The sequence below is a fragment of the Oryctolagus cuniculus genome, chromosome 8, assembly GCF_964237555.1.
Source record: "Oryctolagus cuniculus chromosome 8, mOryCun1.1, whole genome shotgun sequence".
Taxonomy (NCBI): Eukaryota; Metazoa; Chordata; class Mammalia; order Lagomorpha; family Leporidae; genus Oryctolagus; species Oryctolagus cuniculus.
The window spans coordinates 102,243,504-102,270,711 of record NC_091439.1 but is presented as its reverse complement, the minus strand read 5'-3'; the positions used below and the strand labels follow the sequence as shown (position 1 = coordinate 102,270,711).

General features: G+C 38.2%; 1 long non-coding RNA gene across 1 annotated transcript in view; it reads left to right on the top strand.

Annotated features, from left to right (window-relative positions):
- Positions 1 to 10,337, top strand: part of LOC127483301 (uncharacterized) — a 31,445-nt gene extending 21,108 nt beyond the window's left edge. Inside the window, exon 3 of the long non-coding RNA XR_007909475.2 lies at positions 1,064 to 10,337. This is a non-coding gene — a long non-coding RNA (uncharacterized lncRNA). The remainder of the gene's footprint in view (positions 1 to 1,063) is intronic.
- The last annotated feature ends 16,871 nt before the right edge of the window (positions 10,338 to 27,208 follow it).

The window sequence follows — 27,208 nt, the reverse complement described above, 5'->3', positions numbered from 1 at the left end:
ATGAATGTGATGACATAACCATTGGACAGAAAGCAGTTAATAAATCAGTGCGACAGCAATCTGCTGGAAACCCTGCGCTGCTCTCTTTCCGGGGCAGGCGTCACAGAACGCCGTGGGGCTGAATGCCAAGCAGGCTGAAATGCCAGCCTCTGCTGCAGGGGCACGAGGCCGTGGCTGCCGCTGCTTTTGACAGGCTCTGCGTTCCTCAGAGAGCCAGGGTGTTATGAAGTCTCTAAAAGTACTCAGTATTAGATTTTTAGGCATAATAATCAGAATATTATCCTTTTATGGGAGCGCAGGTCAGACAAGCAACACAAGGGCGCATTCTGCATCATTTCTGTAACCCAAGATTCTTGGAGAAGAGACAATTCCCTTCTCTCTTCACTGCGACATTAAAAACTATCTTCAGTCCTGTCAGTTTACCTTAGGCCATTTGCCATCACCAGCCTTGTGTTTGCACCCCTCCTCATTGATTTGCAGTGTCATAACGGACTATGCACTTATTGCTGTGCACAGACTGACACACAGGAAGATATTTTTCTCTTTTCCTGAGAGCCAGGCTACTGTGAGAAAAGCAGACAGGAGATATAGGTATCGCCTGCTGGTTTTTGCAAAGAGACAGCTAAGCTTTTATGAATTAACAATTGGCACAGCTGACAGCCCGTTGGCCCCTTTCATGGGGTTCTGGGTCTAGGACATGAGTTCCAATTTTTTGAGCAAGTGATACCTCTTGAGGGGTTAGGGCTCATGGCTTCTCCAGGGAGCACCGAGTGTTAATGGGCCAAGTCAGGCAAAGTTATTGAATTATTTAGGCTGTGAAAGCAGTGGCTCACAGATTCTAGAGTAACAGACTATGTAGCTCTAAGTCTCCCAAAGCATCTCTCCTTGTCAAAGGATAATAAACCAAGGGCATCCAATAGACAGCTTGGGGCTTCTAGCACCATCTTTACAGTTTCAGGGGAATTTTTTCCTGAGCTTTATAAAGCATCAGTGTTTTATCATGAAATATAATGTTTTCCATTACTTACCAAATGAGACTCTTTTATTGCTTTTTGGTTCAAAGGCTTGAAGAAAGTGGGCTGAATGGAGAACCATCTCTGATTCTTGGGCTGGGCAATTTCCTTTGGTGAAAATCACATTTGGCATCACATAAATATGTTTAGAGAATTGTGGCCCAATACTCAATGAACTGTGGTGGAGGACTCTGGAGAGCAGCACCAGGAAGACACCGCTAAAGGAGTGTCACCATCCAAAGCTGGAATTCCTGATACATGAATCTTACTATTGGGAAATTTAGCTAATTGTATGTGAAACATTCACTGGCTTTCTCCTCAGTTTTTTTTTTTTTTTTTTTTTTTTTTTTTTTTACTGTTTCATGCAAAACACACATTCTGTGAAGAGAGAAAACTCATGCATTCTAAAAAACCACTTAAACTACATTTGTTGCCACATGCAATGAACACTAAAGAACTATTTCCGTTCTCCACAATCAAGTCTCTTCATCCAACTCTTCATCTTAATTTCCACGGTAAGAATGTTGTCATGTACAATAGGACATCTCACAGTTTGGTTTACAGTTGTTGGCAATGCATGCTCCATGTTGAAAGGTAGCTGCTGAGTGACCCCAACTTGTGAACAACTTGTTACGCAAAAAATGAATCCTTTCTCCTTATTTCCATGTTCACCCTCACCAGGACTGTGTGATTTTTTCTCTTTGAAGGAGGGCAGAAAGTAAATTTACTAAAATATACTAAAAAAAGTAAAATATACTAAAAGTAAAATATACTATAAGAAAGTATGTTTTGACCAGATACCAAAGAAGGGTGAATCATTGTATGTGGAAAACCTTATCTGGCTTCAAATGCTATTGTTAAGCTTGGCCAAAAATGTTTACACATTATTATTATTTAAAAATTTTATTATTTGACCATTCAACTGAAAATACGGAGAAAACAACAATGCAAAAATTTAAGCTAAGGAACCTCAGTGCAAACTGTCCTGCTGTTGCTAGATTCTGGTACAAATCTGCATCCTGTTTTAGCCTGTTGGAGTTTTAGTTCCAAGTGTGTGCATATCTCCATTTTTTCCCATTGAAAAGAAACTAATATAAATATTTGAGGATTCTTTATGTGTAATTTAAAAATTAATTCTATGAGCACAGCGATCTTTTACAAGCGGGAAGACGAAAGAACCAAAATTCTAGAGTTCATTGACATAATTTCGAGGTTACTCTCTGGGTAAGCTCAGCCTGCTGATCTGTTATTCAAAGATAGCTTTTGAGCATTTTGAAAACATCAATTTTTTTTTTCATCTTGGCTTCCTCTTTTTGACCAAAAATATGTCCACTCATATCTTTAATGAAGTACTTACTCTTCTGCCATGGGTCCAAAAACTGATCTTATAGGAAAATTCAGCTTTTTATTTACTAGTCAGAGGAAGATATCTTATTTTACTAATTCAGTTTTGTAATGGATATAAATTTATTGTTCTAAAATTATATTTATTTGCTATACTGAGTTTATTCCAATAGGCTTTCCAAACAGTGATCATGATTATTTCACTGTTCCCTGCCCGCTTTCAGGGACTGATTCGAAGTTCCCTGGGTCTCACATATTTCCCAGACATCAAAGGGAAGAGCTGGATGAATAGTCCTACCTGCACTCTGTCCACACTTGTTTGCAGAGTGATGCCATGTTTTACTTGCTTCTCAGTGCCTGTTCTATACAGATTGTTACTCAAATATCCCTTATCCTCATCTGAAGCACTAAATTCAGCTAATCTCCTTCTTCTACAGTACTACTTTTTGGCAGAAGGAAATCTTAGGGTTGCTCCCCAACACATTGTGCTTGGGGAGTTTTTGCAAATCTCCAATCTGCCTAGACATTCCTTGCAACTCTTTGTTTTGCTGCACTTTGTGTTGCATAGATAGCACTGTGCTGATGCTGTGCACTCTGGGACCTAAGCGGCCCATGTTCTCTCTATGGATGTTTACATAACACAAGATTCAACCACCTTTCTCTGGAGACTCACTACCTTGTTAAGGTCTCAGCTGCCTCAAACATGCCCAGGATGAAGACTACCTCAAAATAAACCATAAAATACAAAATAAACCGAACTGACCATTAACCTACATGAATGCTTTTTTCCCTTTCCCCTTTCAGTATAAAGAGATTTCCATTTTCCAATTGCAGCCTTTTCCTCTTACCTGATCTCTCCATTTGATCTCTTATTTTCTGAAGCAATTATTTTTGCATTTAATCACTTCCCATTGACAGACCCATTCTGACAGGGATGGTGATGATGATGATGGCGATGATGATGATGATGAGAGTTGTATCACCTATAGCAAAGTCAGGAAGACAGACCCACATAAGGTAGTTAAACAGAAGTTTAAAATGGAAAACCAGTTGTAAATGTGATAAAAGCAAGGAAAAGCTAAGTGGAAATAGACAATCTATTGCTTAGCAACTGCTGAAAGCTGACTTATCACTCATAAATACAAATGAGGAAAGATGATGCTGCCATAGTTTGGGGGCTGAGGGACTCTGGGGTATTTCAAATCATGTAGGAGAGGCAGTTCTTATTGAAATCCGTCGTGGAGCTGAAAGAGGGAGAGAGAAGAGAGAGAGAGAGAGAGAGAGAGAGAGAGAGAGATGACTTCTTTTTTTCTCTTGCCATAGTGTCCAGTAATTGCATTCAGAATGTTGAACCTAATTAGACACAAATGGATAAGGGAGCTGAGGAGATGGGAAGTCAGATATTTGTGGCACAGGGCAGGGCAAGGGGCATCAGGTCAGGATCTGAGAGTAAACAAATCAATCCCAGGCCCAATAGAAAATGAATCATAGCATCTGTTATCTTTACCAACCCTTGCTGCAGGCACTAATATTATTCCCACTTCACAGGAGTGAAAACTAAAACAATGTCAGGTTACAAAGATAACAAGGATGAAGGACAGGCTGGTTATGGGCTGGAAGAACAGAAGAGGACTTGAGAGAATATTAATCCTCCATGTGGTCACCTTTAGATAGATTCACTTGTTCAAATCAGTAGCTATCCCTTCAGTGAAAAAACATGAAGTGAAGTTGTCAAATATTTACATGAAAAACCTTACTTAATTACCAATTTTTCCTTAATTTACCTCAATCTCTCCCATCCCTTTTTTGTAAAAAATATTTACTTATTTATGCAAAAAGCAGAATGATAGAGAGAGGGAAAGAGAGGAAGTGAAAGGGAAAGGGAGAGATATATAGATAGAGATAGAGATAGATATATATATAGATAGAGATAGAGATAGATATATATAGATATATATAGATATAGATATAAATATAGAGATAGATAGATATAGATAGAGATAGGTATAGATGTAGATATAGATATAGATAGATTTAGATATAAACAGAGATAGAGAATGATGTAGAGATATAGATATAGATATAGATATAGATATAGATATAGATATTCCTTCTACTCTTTCACTGCCCAAATGGCCACAAGAGCCAGAACTGGACCAAGCTGAAGCCAGAAGCCTGGAACTCTGTCTGGGTCTCCCAAATAACACAAGTACCCAAGTACTTGGGCCACCATCTTTTGCTTTCCTAGGCACATTAGCAAGGAGCTGGATTGGAGGAGGAGCATCCAGGAACTTGAACTGACACTCTGATGTTGGATGTTGGTATCAAACTTGGAGCTTAAACCTGCTGTGTCAGGATGCTATCCCCTCTCATCTTTTTCATAATCAAGTTGCTTGAAAGATGTTGCTAAAGAAGTCATTTTAGTTCTTCTCTTGTCACTCACTCTATACACAGCAGTGGGTTCTAATTCTCCCGCTCCACTAAAATAATCTGTTAAAAGGATCCTAAAAGCTTGTTCATCGCAGTATATAGTAAATGCCTTTTATTCCTTCTTACCCTGCCCTTTCTCTTCTTGGTGAAGTTTTTGGCTGTTAATGTAAAGCACACGAAAACCTATTTGTTGAATTCCAGGCAATAATTGTCAGAGAAGAATAAGGCTACATCTATGTCATCAAATGTGTCTTCCATGTGAAAGATACCATGTAGCATTTAATTTATATCTGCCTGGCCAGAACCAAGATATAGGATCACATCTAGTTTCCAAGAAAGCTGGACGTTCATCATCTAAAGAAAGGAATTTTTTTTATTAAAAACAAGTATTAAATGGATATGGTGTTCTTGAAAGCAATCTCTGCCAAATATGTTATATTTGATGTCTTCAGCTGTCTGAATAAAATAGTAAGTAAGTCATTAATACTTAGGAAAATGGAGTTGAGACTATGGAGAGAGGACACAGTGTATTATGTCAGAATACAACAAAATAAATATACAAAGGAGACATCATGGCACTTCATTGATTATGATTTTTTATGTACTATATGTCCATCTGAATGTTTTTTCTTTTCCCTAGAAATATTCAGGTACTAAATTACAGGAAGTAAAATGATGTAGGTTAAAATTCAACAAGAATTCTCCTGAATATACAGTGGAGGGAAGAAGGATCAACAGAATTGAAAGTGTTTGCAAATAGTGACTGTAACAGCTTTGATATAATCAAACTGGACAGAAAAGAGAAATAAAACAGGGAAAAAGCTAATAAGAAGACTTTTACAGCAAGGAGGCTGGAGAAGTGTTGGGAACTGTAATATCTGAAGTCTGTATTTTAGATCTGGTTCTATTTCCAACAAAATCAAAGCCAAGTGTAGAAATAGATTTCTAAGGTACAGTAGAAATGAAATGAACAAAGAGATGAAATAAACGGAGAGATCAGCTCATGGCCCATTCATCTGTGCCAATGTTGAAATAGCTGCTGATGATAATGAGGTAGGGAGGAATGGTCTGCCCTTAGAGATGTCTTCAGTAAATGATAAAAAGTAGTGCAATAGACAGTAATCAGGACTCAAGGGAGGATGGCATGAAGGATGGCATGGGAAGATGAACTCCCTCAGAAGAGGGCCTGTGTGGCACTTGGGAGGGGACTCATGACCCGCAGGTGTCAATGAGAAGAAAGGAGTGCATCTATCACTTCACTGTGCCGACCTGTTGAGAGCAATTCAGTGGAAGAATTTCCATGAAAGGAAGACAGGCTTCAGAGAAGGTCAGCCAGTGATGAGGACCTTCAGAAAGGAGGTGGCAGTGCAGGGGAGTTTGCTCATCACAAATTGGACAAAGGAGGGTGCAATCCAGTTGGGTGGATGATTGTATAGAGAGCAGTGTGGGAACTGGTGATGGTTACCATGAATAGGCATACAAGGTATCACGGCCTCCAAGCTCACACCCTCAAATGAACATGATCCGGACACGTGGGTCACGATGCTTTTCCAATGGCTTACTAAAGAGCATCTCTTTCCTTCTGATGAGTTGAGCAGGGAGCTTTACTGTGATTGCTTGTTTAACTTTGTTAGCATTCTTAATAGTTCTATCTCTGCTAGATTATAAACTCTATGACATCAAAGTCTTCCTCAATGATTTCACAATATTCCTAGGAACTAGTATAGTGCTTGACATACATACCAAGGACACCCACTAGAAAATTTGCAAAGGTGAGAAAAAGAAATAATTGAAGTGAACTGGGTTTTGTATTTTTTTGTTACAAAGACTTTGCATATTTAGTTTAAATTAAAAAGGGAAACATTTAAAAAGGAGAGTAATCATTCTCTATTTCTTAATATGTGATACACTGTTGGTCTCACCTCTGCTTTTCAATTCTGTATGGACACAGGTGTAAAATATGTTTCTCTTAGCATAAAAACAGTGGTTGTCCCTGGAAAGGACAATTGAGAGAGGCAGTCTCACTGGGGAGAGGTCAGAACTGTGGTGAAGATGACGAACCTTTCTGTGCCCCAGCTGCTTATCTCACCTGTGCACTTGCAGGCTCTGGTTGTTCAAAGCAAGACTGAAATCAACACTTGTACCTGAAATATTCTGATTCTGAAATGTTGGTTTGACTTTCAGTACACAGCGTAGGCAAAATTTTCTCATGTCCAAAGGCTGTGTTTGAGCTCTCATCCTTGGTCTAGACTTCTGCTGTGCATTCATTAAGTATTTACTGAAAGAAGTCAGTGAGTGAGTAGTTTAAGGGAGGCCATATATTTGAGTTATGGACAACCATTTGGTTGTGTTTACAGCAGAGTCATTAATCCCAACAACTCTCAGAAGTTGTTTGCAACTTCCTAGCAATAACATGATGCTTCTTCAAAAACTCTTTCACCCAAAGTAAAGCTAATATGCAAGGAAAGCATGTCCTAGATAATCGTTTCTCTATTGTGAAAATATTTCATATGTACTTTATGGTTTGCTGTGACCCTTTCCTAAGGATAATGATTTTTGATCCATCTAACCAAGTTGATTCCAAAGACCTTGTATAATAAATCAATTATTATAAATATCAGATTGAATATTTTCCAGTAAAAAAGCAATTTCACAGTAAAATTGCTCTGTTTGTGGGGCTGTAGTAGATGAATAAGAAACACAGATATTAGGATATTATATTTCTATTACTTAGGATAGCCTAAGAATTTTTCTATATTGGTTTTAAAAATATCATTTAAAAATATCTCTAATTCAATGTAGTAGAATTGAGACTCCTCACAAAACATTAAAGATATCTATCTAACCAATAATAATACACCTATATTACATAAGATCTAAACATAAATATTTTCAAAACCATGCTTGAATTTCAATGCAGAAATATATTTATTCTGTATGTAGATTATGAAACTCATTTCCACAATTATATATCAGCATGCAAATAAACTCTTTTGTATTTTGAAGAGTCTTCTTTCTATGTCAGAAGAATAGTAAAAAATTGAATATTCCAATGAATATTGATCTGTCCGTATATAAAAACAAAACTAATCTGCACATTTTAGAACACTCAGTTCAGAATGCCAAATTACAAACTCTGTACCAAATAAGCATGACTTAATCAATATATGACAGCATCTCTAAATTTGTTCCTCTTCCAACTTAAGACCAATCCAAAAAAAAAAAAAAAAAAAAAAAAAAACAAACAAACAAAAAAACAAATGAATACCCTTAACCAGTCACATAGGGTGCTTGATTCTAATCAAGTTCAGCAACCTCGTGCCAACCCCTCCAATCACAGCCTTTTCTACTTCATCATGAAGCTTTCTGATCCTTTGCCTTCATTTGAATCCGTGCCAAATGCAAGTGGTGGAGCTGGATGCCTTGCATTAGAGCCAGCACTGAATACACAGCCTGTGCTTGTTCTCAATTAGATGATCTTCATTTAATTTCATACTGGGTATTTATTTTTATTTGTATATTTTGAAAGGTGGAAAAATTGTTAACCTCCAACATTTTAGGTTCTTTGGTTGGCCTATGAATTAAAATGACATAAAATGATTGACAGTATAAAAACAATTTTAATTATGTTTATATACACAGGAGTGCCATAAAAATTGTGAGAAGTTGCCAGGTGATTATGCTTATGTGGATGGCAATCACAAGCTAGAGTAAAAACAGTGGCTTGGCGTTTCTCAGGGGCAGTTGAGACAGACTGTGGAAAAGTGTGGGAGGAGGAAATATATGATGCATAGAGGCTGCCTTGTCATGCAGATAAACGTCTCCCAAGTGATAAGAACTGTGTCAGTGTAGCCCACTTCTTGGTATAGATACATTTGCCATTGAACACTTCTTTTGTGGATGTACATTTTCTTTACAAATGGGGAATTTTAACTTTATTGCTGGTAGTTGAATTGGAAATATAGAGATTTTACTGTATTAGTGCATTTTTTATTTTAGGTGAAAGTAACACATTTGGGTATTGTTAGAACTCCAAGAATGATACCTCTAAAATATGTCAGTTTTTATCACTCTGAACAATTTGATACAAAGGAAATTAAACGAAAATCTTAAAATCCAGCTCAGAATCAATATCCCTCTAACTTTGCCTTGCTTTCCATACCTGCATCCAAGTGCCAAGAGAGACTCTGAAATTCCCTCTTGTGTATAAAAACCAGATTGCATAAAGGGAACACAATCGCCTTCCATATCCACCCTGAAAAGCCATTCACTATCTCAGAAAATAAGACTGAGGAACATAACCACACCTGGACAGACTTCTATTTCAAGATAATGTGTGTCCCTTGTGTCCATTCAAATTCCAAAGAGAATCATTTTGTGAGCTAATTTCAGTCTATAGCCACTCATTCCCCTAACATTTCTCTGTTCTCTGCATCCCTCAAAATTAATTCCCACATTCTCTCTTCCATTAGAAAAAGGGATATATAAGCTTTGACATTCTCTTGGGCTGCATGGTAATTGCACTAAGTGACTGTCTCCAGGCAAGGGGCACTTCTGTGAGCCTTTTCTCCAATTAATCTACCTTTGACAGTTTCTTCAGTTCCAAAGGACAGAAGTAAGGAAATAGACAATAGGCATTTACTCTGTGCCAGGACATCCATGTGGTAAATATGATGATTTATTATTATGGTAATAAGTGTTTTCTTTAAGGTAGTCAAAGGAAGAGAATCTTAGTCTCTTAATGAATAGGGAAGGAAAAGTTCCTCAATGGCTTGACTGATTTAAGGTCAGAGATTATAAAAGTGAAAGGAATTAATTTGAGGGTGTGAGGAACTAAAATCCAAGAGACACAGGTTCAGATACCTCTGAGTCAGTGTTCAGAGGAAGGAAGATGACAGTGGGTGTTTCCATGGGCAAACAGGATGGATTTGCTATGTAGAGGTAAAAGTCTCTTTGGATGAACCTTCTTTGAGAAAGAACAGGAGCTTTGTGAAAGGTGGAAGATAGAGAATAAATACATACATTTAGTAAAAAATGTCCATAAAATAAGAGCTGATGTACATCAGCTGGGGTCTATGGGTACCATGTAGTTATCAGATCCTTCCAGATGGCTGCAGCCATGTGTGGAGGTTACCAAAGTTCACCTAGTTAGGTAGAAGCTTGAGACATGCATAGGTATTTCTCCCGAATGCCCCTCAACTCCATTTTTAAAAGTTCTGTCCATGTTGCTTTCATTTTATTTTTGCCCATGTGTCTCCATAATACTTTCATATGAGAGTTAAAGCCTACTGAAGGGCTTGAATTTTACTGGAGAAAAAATTTTCTGTTGGTTATACTGGAAGGATAGGAAGAAAATGTTATTTTTGTAAAAGAAGGAATAATTCACAATTGCCTGATTAGAATTCACACATGAATGCAGCGCAGTTAGCCTTCCATTTGCCAAAGATTAAGGAGAAATTTGTTTTGGAAATAATAACGAGTACAGTAGATTGTGACCTGTAGAAAGGCTTAGAGTGATAATGATAATAATATTTAAAACAGTTTGTCAAATATCTGCCATGCATTAGCCTACTTTTAAATTCATGTTCTTACTTAAGTTCCACTAAAGTCCCATGAAGTAGATTTTATTTTTGTTTTGAAGGTGAAGAAACTGAAGCTGAGTGTATAATGCCCTCCAAAATCCACTGACAAGCAACAGAACTAAAATTCAAACTGAACTCTCAAGGGGCTTAAAATATATCTCTTCTTTAGTATTTCTGAGTTTTTCAGATCCTTTTAAAATAACTATCTCAACAAATATTTTTATTTATTTTTAACTTTTATTTAATAAATATAAATTTCCAAAGAACAGCTTATGGATTACAATGGCTTTTTCCCCCCATAACTTCCCTCCCACCCGCAACCCTCCCATCTCCCACTCTCTCTCCCATTCCATTCACATCAAGTTTCATTTTCAATTATCTTTATAAACAGAAGATCAATTTAGTATATATTAAGTAAGGATTTCAACAGTTTGCACCCACACAGAAACACAAAGCGCAAAGTACTTTTTGAATACTAGTAATAGCGTTAATTCACATTGTACAACACATTAAGGACAGAGATCTTACATGAGGAGGAAAGTGCACAGAGACTCCTGTTGTTGACTTAACAAATTGACACTCGTGTTTATGGCATCAGTAATCACCCTAGGCTCTTTTTTATTTTTTTTTTAATTTTTATTTTTTGACAGGCAGAGTGGACAGTGAGAGAGAGACAGAGAGAAAGGTCTTCCTTTGCTGTTGGTTCACCCTCCAATGGCCGCCGCGGCCGGCGTGTGCGCTGGTCCTAAGGCAGGAGCCAGGTGCTTCCTCCTGGTCTCCCATGGGGTGCAGGGCCCAAGCATTTGGGCCATCCTCCACTGCACTCCCGGGTCATGGCACAGAGTTGGCCTGGCAGAGGGGCAACCGGTACAGAATCCGGCGCCCTGACTGGAACTAGAACCCGGTGTGCTGGAGCAGCAGGCGGAGGATTAGCCTATTGAGCAGTAGCGCTGGCCCTCACACTAGGCTCTTGTCATGAGTTGCCAAGGCTATGGAAGCATTTTGAGTTCGCCAACTCCGATCTTAGGTAGACAAGGTCATAGTCAAAGTGGAAGTCTTCTCCTCCCTTCAGAGAAAGGTACCTCCTTCTTTGATGGCTCGTTCTTTCCCCTGGGATCTCACTCACAGAGCTCTTTAATTAATTAATTAATTAATTAAATTTTTTTTTTTTTGCCAGGGCATCTTGGCTTTCCATGCCTGAAATACTCTCATGGGCTCTTCAGCCAGATCCGAATGCCTTAAGGGCTGATTCTGAGGTCAGAGTTCTGTTTAGGACATCTGCCATTCTATGAGCCTGCTGTGTATCCCACTTCCCGTGTTGGATCATTCTTTCCCTTTTTTATTCTATCAGTTAGTATTAGCAGACACTAGTCTTGTTTGTGTGATCACTTTGACTCTTAGTCCTATCATTATGATCAATTGTGAACTGAAATTGATCACTTGGACTAATGGCATTGGTATATGCCAACTTGATGGGATTGTATTGGAATCCCCTGGCTCATTTCTAACTCTACCATCTGGGGCAAGTCAGATTGAACATGTCCCAAAATATTTTAAAAAGAGAAGTTTAAAATAGGTCCTCTAACAAGTCCTTCTTCTTTGATATGACTATATATTTGTGTATGTTTTGGGTTTGCTTTAAGGCAGTCAGTAACAGTGAGAAATTTAATATTTTTATAACTTCATTCATATGTATTGCACATTTATTCTGAATGATGCACTCTTCTAGGCATAGATGAAAGGTGGAAAATCTCTTGTATACCAATAACTTATAATCCAGTGGAAGAGAATGAACAAAATAGAGTTCTGCATGTGTGATGAAGAACAGGGTAGAAGTAAAGGAAGAGCTTCAGAGGAAACATGGCAACTCATTTTTCTTTTCTTTCTTTCAGTAAGCCTGTGCTAATCATTCACTATTTAACAGCAACTAGCCTAAATGCTAGACATTGAAAGGTGAATAATGCCTATTTTCCTGATTTAAATTTCTTACACTCACTAGGGAAAGGCCAGCGTGCATACAATTAACAACGACAGTGTTCAAGTGTATAATACAAGGACTTAGAGTTTCCAGGGTAACCGAGAAAGAGGTTCTTTGCTTATAGTACCAAGGAAAACTGAAATGCAAAAATAAATATTAGTTAATTAGTGACTTAGTGAGGGAAGAAAATCCCATACATGGAACAACATATTCTAAATATTTTGAATATAGTACTTGCTCATTAATTATCAGAATAAGTGAGAGAAGTATTAAGAGACGCTCTGTTGGATCAGTTGAGTTCTTGACATACTTTTTATTGTCTCTGTTACTTCTTCTAGAGATCAGATTCTACAATTCTGCCATATTGGTGACTCATTCCTTTGGCATTAGGGACCCAAAGTCATCACACAACATCTGCAGCTTATATTTTACTGAGACTATCAGTAGCTACTTCGTGGAGGAATTCTTGCTCTGAGAATCAAGAACTCTAACACTTAAGGTGGTAGAACAGGAAGTATTGACTCTTCAGGTAGATCTCTTAGATAAATAATGAGCCAGGTCCTTCCTAGCTCCACTTTTTTTTTTTCTCCAGATATATGTATTTGCCCTATTATGGATATGACACCATTTAAAATTCTTCATTTGGGGTAGCAAACACATGCTAGAGTTTGGGGTCTTATTCTTGCAGTTAGCAGCACAGCTGTGTGTTCAGAATATTTTTGGTGCTTCCTTAGGCTGGCAGCCTCAAAGTGGGGCAATATGTGAGTGAATCCGTGGATCCTGTAATCAGGTGCCTAATGTCACACCTTCTTTGCTACAGAGTAGTTCTTTTGGTTTTTGATGATAGTAGCATGTTGGTGTGCCAGCAGACTAAACATTACAAACATTTTTTAAGGTCTGTGGATAGCAAAGGCAAGCCTACACCAAAACACTAGAGATGCAAACTAAATTAATTCACTGCTCTTTTCAGGATTGAAGGGACTTAAGGTAGCCCTCCTTTGGTTGATTGGTCTCCTTGGGGATGGTTTACCTGGGACAGAACTTAGGTTAGCTCTGAGTGTTCTGTGTGCTGGGAACTCTCTCAGTCTAGCAAACTCAGACAGTTGGTCAGCCTATTTGATGCTTTACTAGGAGCTCTGTTTCAGTCCTCATTGATGATCTAGTGCACGTTGGGCACATTGGTGAGAGGGGACACATGCTGTTGTGTCTACACATGGGCTTTGTCTTTGTCATCATGACTGGTCTATTCATATGCTTAGTGTGCCAGCCACGAGGTAGCTGGTATTAGAAACTGGCTGAAGTCCACTGTTTAAGTCACAGTATCTACTCCTTTGTTTAGGCTTCTTAGATGATTCATGTTCATTCAAGAGCATAGGTATGCAAGGCAAACACCGTGTTTTATGTTTACTTCCATAATCATTGTCTAGGCTGTTTGTATTCATAGGTTCATGCTTTAGTTCTCCTTATCTATGACTGCTTTCTTCTCCCAGGTCCTACCCAAAATATGAGACTTTGTGAAAATCAGTCCATGATGCTATACACAGTCTTCATTTACAGATATCTATATCTTCAGTTTTATCACCTTTAACTTGACTTCTTTCACCATATCATTTATTTATGCATATCAGCTTATCAATTTTCCCCGAACTTGTGTCTCACAGTGAAGAAAATGTCATATTTTATTTTATGTTTCTGTCTGGTTGGTTGTTATGTGGATCTAAACAAGGCTCTACAGCTCTCAAATGGGTTCCTTTATTCATCTGTGAGCAGCTAGTGGCTTTGCTGGGCTCTACTTTATATATGGTGATCTTGGCTGGAATCACCCTTCTCTTTTTCATGCCCTTCTCCTACAAGAAAGTTTTGGCTTGCTATTGTAGCATTAAAAAGGTTCGATGAGAAAAAGCAAACATATTCAAGACTTTTTCGCCCTCTCTTCCATCAACACTGCTTCTGTGCGTTGGCCAGTGTAAGCTGTTTCATGTGGGAGTGCACTTTAAAAAGAAGTGGATTCAGAAGGCTGAATAGACTGCAACAAAAATAAAAGGGTTCCACCTCAGGTGCCAAAGTGATTGTCAGCACTCAGTTAAGGACACAGTATCACCATGAGTTATTTTGGATGGGAGTGAGAGTTATACAAATTTGGGAGCAGCTGAGAAGTGAAGATCTCAAATAGGGAAGCTAAAGGAAAAGAGAAGTAGTGACTCAAAGATAGTCTTGAATTACTTGTACAGGTATACACTCAGATAGTGAGAGCATGTGGGAACCTCTGAGAAGAAACATATGGCCCCAAAAGTGAGACCACAAAGAAAGGGTTCTTAGAGACCTCTGTCAATTATGCCATTTCTCTGGAAACTTCTGAGAATCTCCTAATGGTGGGCTTTGGTGGGTCTTGTTTGGTGAAGTCAGCAGCTGGGAAGGCTGGTTGGACACACAGCAAGAAAGGACTGAGGACTGACTGGGATCCAGACTTGAACTCATTTCATTTCTTGAAAGAATGTAAAGCAGTAAATCTTTTTGTGTCTGTCTCTTCCTGAAGCTGTGAGCCTCTATATCATGGTCATACTACCATGAACTTTTATTTCTAGATTTAAAAAACTAGTTTACTTTTTATTTATTCACTAAATATAATGTCTTTCCTCTACCAGCTACTCTTCATCTTTCTTTTATCTCATTCTTTCAAATATTGTTTACTTAATTTTCTTAGATTCTGCATCTTATACCTAGCTCCATTTTCCTGGATCTTCTTTCAAATAAGTCCTAACTTATAACCAATTCCATTAGGTTCCTACTTTTTAAATAAATTAGATACAAATTAGTTAACAAATTGAACGTGCCATTAGTTGAGTGGTTTTCTGGATATCTCACATCTTACTACATAGCACATATTTTAATGAGTAGAATAGACACTATTGGATAGCAGACAAGATGCTTTTTTTAAAGATTTTATTTCTTTCATTTGAAAGACAGAGTCACATAGAGAGGTAAAGAGAGAGAGAGAAAGAAAGACACACACAGAGAGAGACAGAGACAGACACAGAGACAGAGAGACAGAGGTCTTGCATCTGCTGGTTTACTCCCCAAATGGCTGCAATGGTTGGAGCTGAGCCAATTGGAAGCCAAGAGTCAGGAACTTCTTTCTGGGTCTCCTATGTGGGTGTGGGGGTCCAAGGACTTGGGCCATCCTCCACTGCTTTCCCAGGCCATAACAGAGAGCTGGATTGGAAGTGGAGCAGCTGTGACTCAAACCATATGGGATGCTGGCACTGCATACCAGGGCTCTAACTTGCTGCACCACAGACAAGATGTTCTGAGGCTAGAGAAGTCTAGACAACTCTTAGGTATCATGATGTGTATCAACCTGGCCTCATAAATAGTTACGTCTTCTGAGAAAGCTACAGGTTGCAATTCTAAAAAATTAATGTGCTGCTATGTCAGGGGTTGACATCTGAGAGGGGGACTCTGGGAGGCAATGAGGCAGATTTGTGCTGTTGTACAACTACAAAGACTTGGGAAGTCATGGATGAGGCTCAGTGTTACAGAATGTCATGGAAGCAATGAAGTAGAATATAAAGAAATGCTCTCCTGTTTTGATACAGCCATTTTGAGTTTCCAAAAGTCTATTTGTTATGACACAGAATTTTACATTTGTACCCAATACATTTTAAACTTCTCTGGTATCCAGCCTAAGGCACTTATCAATAGTGGATATATTCTGGCAAAGATCTCACATTTGTGTTATATTTCACTCCTGAAGAGGTAGTATTTATTTCTAACAATACTAAACGATTAAGCTGTAGAATTTGTCTGGCATTAATAAAGTGGATTAGATGTTTCTGTTTGGAAGTACAAACAGTAAAGGAATCAGAAGTATCAATAATGTTCCAAATACTGGGGCAGAGCCAAAGCAAATATGACTTCCCATGACAATCCGTTCTATTTTTGTATTTTAACACTGCAAAAATTTGGGTGAGCTTGGATGTATATCATGTTTGGACTCAAGTCCACCTGATTTCATTACTTTTCCTGATTCACACTTTTACATGTGTGTTCTCTAAATGGGCATAGATGTCTTCAAAGCCTGCAGAATGTGTCTTTTTCTCATGGGGGCTATATTTAAGGAGCAAAAATTTGGGGAGCAGCAGAAATGTTTTCAAGTGTAAGAAACACAATAGGATGCTAGAATTTTTCTGTTCAAAAAGAGAAGAAAACTTTTGGAGAAAATTTTATATTATTTGTTTCAATGAACAGTGTTCATGCATAAACCTATTTTTAAAATAATCAAAGGTTCTGGTGTTATAACCTTAGTACACTGTTTTATGGCAGAAGATTAATTTTGGAATAATTTTTATATGGGAGGTATAGCAAAGGTATTATGGGTGTAATATTTTAAAACACTTTTGAATATGGCTTTTGTGAAACAAATCATGATGAGTAGTGAGTGATTTTATAGAGGTATGGCTCATGTTTAAATGGGACTGGAAAAACCTAAAGATTATAAATATATTGTATTCAAAAATGGTTTTTCAATATTAGCCAACAATTACATTAACAACCGTAAAAATATGAGTATTAATTTTGTTCCCAGAAATATTTTAGAGTACCAATAAACTCTTAAACTTAACATCAAACTTCAACAAATGTTCTTCATTGTCTGTGATACATATTTCCTAGCATCCTTTATTATAATTTAGTATGATTCTAATTACTATTGATGATATAAGTTTTTATCGCATGAAATCATTGTTCACAGTTCAGATAATCCAAGTTATCATCATTATTTGTGTATATTTTTACAGTCATTAAACTACCCACTTGCCTTCCCTTCCTATTCCTACTTTCCCTCTCTTTCTTTCCTTTCCAGCAAGAGGGTAGTTATTCAGTTCCTTTTGTGGTTTGTTCTGTTGTGCTACTCTGTCAGCACATGTGGTTCTATCGATGCTATTGAGAGTTTGTATAAAGTCTCATGGCTTTGTAGCAGAGATTTTCTGGATATCGCAGTGTAGATATCTTCTGACTGACGTGTAAGCACAAAACAACAGTCTTTTGTTTTCCTGCTTGGAAAGTTCTTGTTAATATAGAATTCACCTAACAGTTGTTGTATGTGTCATTTTCATTTTCTGTACTGGTAGATACTCATTTTTTTTGTTTTGTTTTGTTAGCTTTAAGTTGCCCAAACACATATAGGGTTGGTTGAATATACTTATTTTCTCAGTATTTCTAGTGTAGTTCACAATAATAAGTTAATATTAATGAAGGATAAAACATTACCTAGCTGGAGTTGTATATAAGAATTACTTGTAAAATGACAAAGAGCATATCTTTCTAATATTGCTTTTCCAGAAAATGCTTAATTTTTTATTGCAGCCTTTTCTAAACTTCAATAATTTCATAATAGCTCCCACTCCCCAAAGAAAATATATTTTGGAATGCAAAGGAATTTCTTTGATATTAATGAGTAATAACCCATTTACTCAAATGTAGGGAACAAAGATTATTTTTCCTCATTAATCATAAGGTTCGTGGCTGAAATAGAAATCAAAAAAATAAAAAAAGAAATATCTGTATATATCAGTTTTGCTACAAATATAGTATTTTGTCAAACTTTATTTTAAATATTTATCAAATTGTTAAGAATGATATATTACTATAGTTTTAATGGTTTGACTATTTTAAAATCTACTATGTATGAATGAAAGACATCTTTTCATTTGATTACTATTTATGTTTTGCTTATATTCCTACTTACCTAGGATCTTTTTGCTTTTTATTTGTTGAACACTTGATTTAGTGTGGCATTAAGGCTTTAAGAATAATGTAAATTAAAAATATTTATCTATTTTTTTCTCCACATTCTCTCTAGCATTTAATATTTTTTGATTTTTGATGATAACCATTCTAACTGGAGTGAGGTGAAACCTCATTGAGGTTTTTATTTGTATTTCCCTGATGGCTAGTGATCTTGAGTATCTTTTCATATGTCTATTGGTTCATCCTTTGAAAAATTCCTTTTTATTTCCTTAGCCTACTTCTTAAATGGATTATTTGTTTTGTTATTGAGTTTCTTGAGCTCCTTAAGTATTCCGGATATTAATGCTTTATCAAATGCATAATTTGCAAATATTTTTCCCATTCTCTCTGTTGCCTCTTCACTTTATTGAGTATTTCCTTTCCTGTTCAGAAGATACTTAGGTTGATATAATCCCATTTGTCTATTTTTTGCTATTGTTGCCTGTGTTTCTAGGATTTTATCCAAGAAGTCTTTGCTTATGTCAGTGTCTTGCATTGTTCCCCCTATGTTTTCCTCTAGCAATTTGATGGTCTCAGTTCTTAGGTTTAGATCTCTGACCCATTGTGAGTTGATTTTTATAAAGGGTGAAACATAGGGATTTTGCTTCATACTTCGGCATCTGGAGATCCAATTTTCCAACAATATTTCTTGAAGAGACTGTTCTTTCTCCAAGGAATGATATTCTAATAAGCTGTTGGTGAAAGTATAAACTAGTACAACCATTGTGGAGGACAGTATGTTGATTCATCAGAAATCTTAAAATTGATCTACAGTATGATCCAGCCATCCCACTCTTGGCAATTTACCCAAAGGAAATGAAATCAGAATATGGAAAGTTATCTATACTCCTATTTTTATTGCAGCTCAAATCATAATAGATAAGATATGGAATCAAGCAAGATGTCTACCAACTAATGACTGGCAAAACAAAAGGCTATATATATGCTATGGTATGATATGATATGATATGATATGATATATAAATACACATAACATATATATATATATATATGATGGAATACTATTTAGCTATAAAAATGAAGTCCTGTCTTAAGCAACAAAATGAGTGATATTGAAGATCACTGAGAAATAAGCCAGTCTCAAAAGGCAAATAGCATATTTTCTTTGTTTTGTTGTAACAAATATGTAGAGTACAAAACAAATGTAATGTGTGTAAGTGAAATTGAGGTGGTGAGATTTGCTTGTTGTTTATAGCCGTTGCCTACACTCCTGAGGCACAGTGGTCATTCTACTTTTACTTACAACTTCGTGCCTTTCAAGCACTGCCTTGTTGAAACTGTGTGCTTTCACTCTGTGAACACGCAGATCCTGGCTCCTGTGTCTGAATTACAGATCATCTCTTTAACAACAGCAGGGGCAGCTGCCGCCTCACCGTGGAATAGAAGGCAGTGTATTTTGAATCTGATAAGGAGTAGACTGAATCCTGGTCACTAATGTGACTCTCTTTGTCATATTTATTTGATGATCTTTAAAATAGCTTCAATTATTTAAAGACTTCTGATGAGATAATTTGTTTACTTGAACTGTGTGATCTTTTCTGAGGCTTAGAAGGGAGAGAGAAACTACCCTGTGATAAACATTATGACACATTGTCAGCTAGAGCCTTGGGCAAGGTCTCTCAATATATTTACCACCAAAAAGGGAAGAGTTTATGTTTCCTGTATACAAGTAACTTTGGCATCAGACTAAAATTTGATGATTCATGTTAGTATCTTTTATACAGTTAAGTTATATTTTACTTATCTTTATTAACTTACAAAGGTAAGTTACAAATAATGATCACTAAAATTTTTACCTTAAGTTAACCCCAAAATTAAAAGAATTCCAATTTTCAAAAGGATAGAGAGTACAGGAAAGTTGTGGAAATGAATACTTGATGTTAGCTATTAGGCTTTGACTCTTTTTGCTATCCTTTCCGTCTAGTGTTCTGGGCCAACTAAATTCTTTGAGTGACAGCATAGGGTAGGGAAATCAGCCCAAGAAGCAAGTAGTTACGACATCTAAAGAACCAGCCAGAATACACAGAAAGGTGGCTCACATTCTTCAATTCAAAATTTCTTTCCAAAAGTAATGCTAATAATGTGAGCGAGTCATGCAATGCAATATGCAGCTATTTGATTTATTCAAACTCTACAACAAAAACAGCAGGAGATTCCACAGGTGTGGTCCAGAAATTCAAGAGCACACCAGCCCAGTGTAACCCCTTTATTCAAAACACAGTTTCGTCCCTTATTGATTTCAATCATTGTCTGAAGATGCCAGAATGTCCTGGTTTACAGGGAAGGCAGCATCGGTGCCTCAGGAGATATTGCACCTGCCAGCCTACCCAGAGGTTGTGGAAAGCCTGGGGAGCCAGGGAGTCTGAGCCAAACACTCAGTCTTCTATTTTATCCCAGTGTGTGCAGGTCTTCCTACGTGCTGCTATGACAGAATCCCTGAGATTAGGTATAAACAACAGACTTTTATTTCATAGTTGTTGAAAATGGAAAGTCCAAGTTCAAGGTTCAGCAAGGCTTTCTTGCTGCCTCCTCACATGACAGAATTGGGAGGATAAAGGGGGATGAACTCTTTCCCCATAGGACAGAAGGCACAAAAAAGTAAATCCATCCCTGTATGCCCTTTCTATGGTGGCATTATTCCATTCCTGACAGCAGAGCCCTCATGACCTAAACACTGCCCGTGAGGTCCCATCTCCAAACCCTGTTGCATTGGGCTCAAGTTTCCAAAGTGTGAGTGTTGGAGAGGATGCTTTCAAACTGTAGCACTGTCCAAAATTAAATTCTAGGTATGCATGACAAAAATGTGTCAGACGTTTTTTCGTAGTTAGGCTTCCTTTTAAGGTGGAACTAGTTAGGTACCTTTCTCACATGAGTATGAATTACTGAATTTAAATGCAATATTTCTCATTTTAATATTTCCCTAAGAGAGGGGGAAAGATCTATTGCTAGTTCATGAATGAGCCATGATTTTTCTGTTTAGTTTTATTGAAACTTTAACTCTTCTTTATACAATACTATGCTCTTAGTTATCCTTCTACATTGCAAAGAAAGTGAAAATATGTTCCAGTTCTGTTTCTTTTCCAATTTTCTTGTTTCTGCACAAAGGTCACATTGATGTGAATACTGTTTTCTAAATTTGCTAACCTAATCTACTTGCTGAACTTGATGTCTTTCTCCTCTGCAATACAATAAGTTATCTTCTCACCAATACTACTCACTCAATACTGTACTACTTGTTTTTATCCCTAGATCAATAGAAATGGCTTTCCTCCCCTTATCTCTGGTTAATACAAGAGGCTTTTCAGTAAAAGAATGACATTTTGGATTTTCTGTTCTGATATTTAGAAGAAAATAGGTGCTCTCAGTTATTGGGTACCTGTAATATTATAAGTATTTTTGGATCCAACTACAGTAGCTGTGAAAATTGGCTACTTTTCACTGTTTCTAAAATACTCTCATCAGCAACAATAAAGTCCAACCAACAGGTAAAGATACAGAGTTAGCTTTTAAAACATTTGACTGTTCTATCCTCAGACAGCTTTATTTCGCAAATCCATTAAGTATAGTTCTCATAAAAATGAAAATATTCTTGTATTGATTGTATGTAGTCATGTTCCCTGTTTTATATAAACTTCCATCCTGAGAGACTTGAAATTTGTCCTAGCCAGTTATAATCACTCAAAATATCTCTTTTCTTCTCTGACATATGAAAGACATCATAATTACTGTCAAATATCATTTTTCCAGAAATTTGAGCTTCATTTAATCTGTTTTTTTTTTTTTTTTGACAGGCAGAGTTAGACAGTGAGAGAGAGAGACAGAGAGAAAGGTCTTCCTTCCGTTGGTTCACCCCTCAAATGGCCGCTAAGGCTGGCGTGCTGCGCCAATCTGAAGCCAGGAGCCAGGTGCTTCATTTAATCTGTAAAATGCATTTTAAGTTGTGAGTCCAGTAGGTGGGATAGCTGGAGTGTTTTACATTCCTGAGTAAGCAACCTGAAGTTCATCGCAAACAGTAAAGTGGAACTGGAGATGTTGCCATTAGAAACTTCCAGTTCACCTGTAAGTACGAATTTCCACATAGCATACAGCCTTTGTCATGCTTCTGTGTTCAGCCTCTGAAAGTCTACCACCCACCTGTGGCAGTGTCTGCTACCAACTGTGGGAGTGGAATTCTCTGCACCTCTTCCACTTCTCAGTGCTGCGCAATTTGTGAACCTCTCTCGCTTAAGCAAAGTCTGCTAAATTTATTTTGTCTAAGTTTTTTTCCTTTCAACATTACTAGTGAGGTTGTTCCAAATATCGGCTGATCATTATATAGACAGGAAGGGACTTATTCAACATAGACAAAAAACACTGGAGGGATCCAGAGAAATGCCTGACAGCCCAAATCATCAGGGTGGCCACGTTGAATGAGAGTAGGAAAGGAAACTTATGACATGTGCTGTGTGCAGAGTTGCTCAGATGCTAATGGTTCATGCTTAAATAATAATACAACCATTATTGCTGAAAAAACAGCGTGTCAACATTGTGGTACTCTCAATATGAACACTTGCAAAACATATATTCATCAAAGTGATCTGAGTCTATATTGCTACTTAAAATGTTAGGGTTATGATTATAAAATAAGCTGAAAGTATGTCATTGTACAAATTAAAAGAAAAAATAAGAAAGGAGGAGAGAAGGAAGGTGGGATCATGGGTAGGAGGGAGGGTAGGGTGAGAAGTCTCACTATGTCCCTAAATCTGTATGTATGTATATGTATATATATATGAAATAGATAAAATTTGTTTACCTTATATAAATAAATTAAACTTAAAAAGTAAATGGAGACTACAAAAAAGTCATATTTTACCCAAGGGAATCACCATGAAGAAGCAGGATTGGAGAAAATATTAAATATTCTCCACATATCATTGAAGAGTTTTAAATTCTTCAGGATCTCTTCCACTTATGAAATAGTTTCTCACCAATCGCCATCAGACTATCATGGAAAGGGGAGATGCCACATGAAGGTAAAGATTCATTGCATTTGGATCTTGAGTAGACCATTGGAGTCAAAGGCAAATTTTCTTTTTTTAAAAGATTTATTTATTTATTTATTTGAAAGAGTTACACAGAGAGAGAAGTAGAGACAGAGAGAGAGGTCTTCCATCCACTGGTTCACTCCTCAATTGGCCACAACAGCTAGAGCTGCACTGATCTGAAGCCAGGATCCAGGAGCTTCTTCTAGATCTCCCATGTGGATGCAGGGTTCCAAGGACTTGGGCCATCTCCTACTGCTTTCCCAGGGCATAGCAGAGAGCTGGATTGGAACCGGCACCCATATGGGATACCGACACTGTAGGCAGCGGCTCTACCTGCTATGCCACAGCGCTGGCCCCAAAAGCAAATCTTAAATAGCCATGATATTTCAGTCTTGAGAAATACCAATAAAACCAGAAATTTCTCCCAGGAGGATGTGACTGAAATCTATCAGATCTGTCATGCATATATAGTTTGTGCTGTCGTGTGTTTGCTGTAGGAAGCATGGCCTCTGAAACTACCCTGCACTGTGGACGTGGTGGAGGCTGCGCTCACTATGATATGGATCTGTCCCTTAGAGCAGCAGGTGTAGGTTAATAAAACCCTTAGTAGACACAGCTCTGTTAAGGCCCAACTAGTATAGGATGTCAGACCTGCATAGTTTGGAGAGATCAGCAAAGGCAGTTATAGTGGAGGAAATCTTCTATGACAAAACAAGACACGGCAGAATCCTTTCAAAGTGGAGAATATCTCTCCCATAACAGAGACGGTAAAGAGGGCACTGTTAGAAGTGGGCAGCCTTCCCACAATAGCAGACAACCAGAGACCCGTGGTGAAGAGTGGCGTTAGGCTTAAGCAATTAGTTTCCAAGAGCAAACAGTTGATACAAGGACAGGACAGGCAGACTGGATCCAGACGGGAAAGTGTGGGTGTTCACTCAGGTGGCTTTCAAAGGAACACTTTCAGTGCTGCCTCCTGCTACTTCACTGCACACCTGATGAAGAAGATGGGGCTGTGTGAAAGTTTACTATTGCATGGGGCTGGCGCTGTGGTCCAGCGGGTTAACACCCTGGCCTGAAGCGTCGGAATCCCATGTGGGCACCAGTTCGAGACCTGGCTGCTCCAATTCCCATCCAGCTCTCTGCTGTGGCCTGGGAAAGCAGTGGAGGATAGCTCAGGTCCTTGGGCCCCTGCACCCATGTGGGAGACCTGGAGGAGGCTGCTGGCTCCTGGCTTTGGATCTGTGCAGCTCCGGTCATTGCGGCCAACTGGGGAGTGAACCATCAGATGGAAGACCTCTCTCTCTCTCTCTCTCTCTCTCTCTGCCTCTCCTCTCTCTGTGTAACTCTGACTTTCAAATAAATAAATAAATCTTTAAGAAAAAAGAAAGTTTGCTATTGCCAATGTTTGATTTTAAACTTCATTTGGTGGGATTTAAGCTCAATGGAGTAAGTTTATCTTTATGTTTTCTTTTTTAAAAAGAGTCTATTATTTTAATTTTTGTGTGAGGCCTTATTTCTGTGAAAATCCTCCTGAGCTATCTGGAATATAGGAGCCCCTACTTCTAATGCAGAAATAGGAAAAACTGAATACTTGTTCCATGTTATTGTCCTCTTGTGTATAGCAAAGCAGTTTTTAAGCCTTCTTCAAAAGAGGAAATCACTTTCTCTGCTCTGGGCCCTAAATGTTTCCATGACAACCAAGTCCTTACCCTCCAAGAGCACCCTCTGTGTCCCTGCAGGTCTCAAAAGCACCACAGTGCGTTGATGTGTGTTTTCTAACAATAACAAATCACTCTGGACTCTGTCCAATAGTATTAAATCACTACAAAGTTTATTGATGGATGATCTGAGGCTGAATAGGATCTTCAACACGGCCATTGATTACTTGCCAAATACCATGCTGACCCTTTCTCTAGAAAGAGGATGGTTTGGCAACAGCCTCACAGAGCTCGCAAGATTGCGCTGGAGGAGATGTGAAATCAAATGATAGGACGTTATCAACAGCCACCTGTGGCATGTTGCAACAGGGGAGAACACAAGGATGCCTTGGCCGAAGAGATCAAGCGAGTTAAGTTTATCAAGCTCTAGGGACGGAGGCGATACAGAAGACTGGGAGGAAAGTTAGGACAGCAGATCAATAAGAAGACGATACTGTCAGAGAATCTAGAGTTGGAGGAATTTCAAAAATAAAGAAATGACTTTGGCCAAAAAAGAAAAATACAAACTTTCTATTCCATTCAGCCAATAAGAGTTTCATTGGTGACTTTTTCTTTCAAAGCAATTATAGTGGAGTGGTTGAGGACCAGACAGTTGACAGAGAAATGAATGTAATATAGAAAGAAAGGAAAACACACTGTTCTTTCAAGAACTGTGGCAGTTAAAAGGAAAAGGAAATGCAAAGTTATTAGGTAAATAAGAGTAGAATCAAATGATTGTGTTTTTTTTTGATGGGTACAATCTTGATTTTTTGAAATTGAATATGACAGCTTGTAGAAGACACCCATTACACAGTGAAAGAAAAAAGGGTGGATAATCAATAGAGCAAAGTAGTTAATGGAATAAGAAGGAAGAAGGAGGATTTATTTTTGAGGAGAAAGAGTATGCTCTGAAAAGTGTTTTTGTCTTCTTCCAAGGGTGGAGGTAAAGAGATGAAGTTTAGTTCAGGAAAAAGTGAAGGTAGAGAATTGTGTTGGTAGCTGCAAGGGGCTTAGAGGTCAGGAGTATTGCAGCAATGATTTGTTTGTATGTACATGAGAAAGAATAGCATGTGTTTGGCCTGATGATCATGTGTCAGGTTAGAAGTCTTGATAGATCAGTAGAATCATGTTGTAGAACATGGTTGATGAAAATATTTTTCTAAAAGAAGTACATTAGGGCCGGTGCCACGGCTCAGTAGGCTAAACCTCCACCTTGCGGCACCAGCACACCGGGTTCTAGTCCTGGTCGGGGCGCCGGGTTCTGTCCCAGTTTCCCCTCTTCCAGGCCAGCTCTCTGCTGTGGCCAGGGAGTGCAGTGGAGGATGGCCAAGTCCTTGGGCCCTGCACCCCATGGGAGACCAGGATAAGCACCTGGCTCCTGCCATTGGATCAGCGCGGTGCGCTGGCCGCAGCGCACCGGCCGCGCCGGCCATTGGAGGGTGAACCAATGGCAAAGGAAGACCTTTCTCTCTGTCTCTCTCTCTCACTGTCCACTCTGCCTGTCCAAAAAAAAAAGCCTTTAAATGAAACAAAACATAATTCCTACAGTACATGGTGTCTCTGAGTCCAGAGAGATGGCAGGGGGCTCAATAATATATTCCTTGGAATCTACTGTAAGGTGTTTGGACTTTACTAAGATAGGAAATCACTGAAAGGTTTAAAGGAATAGTATAATATAACACCTGTTGAAAGAGTTATTTTGGGATCCCATGCTGTGGCCCAGTGTGTTAATGCCCTGGCCTGAAGCGCCAGCATCCCATATGGGCACCGGTTCTAGTCCTGGCTGCTCCTCTTCTGACCTAGCTCTCTGCTGTGGAATGGGAAAGCAGTAGAAGATGGCCCAAGTCCTTGGGTCCCTGTACCCGCATAGGAGACCTGGAAGAAGCTCCTGGCTCCTGGCTTCAGATTGGTGCAGCTCCAACTGTTGCGGCCAATTGGGGAGTGAACCATCGGATGGAAAACCTCTCTCTCTCTCTCTCTCTCTCTCTGTCTCTCCTCTCTCTGTGTGTAATTCTGACTTTCAAATAAATAAATAAATCTTTTTTTTTTTTTAAAGAAAGAGTTATTTTGTATGCAGTGCAGAGATCAAACTGTATGTTGTTAGGAATAGAAACAGCAAAAATATAACACTGTTACAATAATTTAGTAAAAGGTGAAGTTGACCATATAAAAGTTGTAGTAATGGGGCTGATGTAATAAGTGATTAGAAGACATGCTTTTTCAAAGGTAAGGCAGGTGATATGATGATGCAAGGGGGATGTTTAGAAACAGAAGCAACGAGTTTGACTACAAGGTTTTGTATTTCAGTTACTATAAAATTTTCACAATGTGG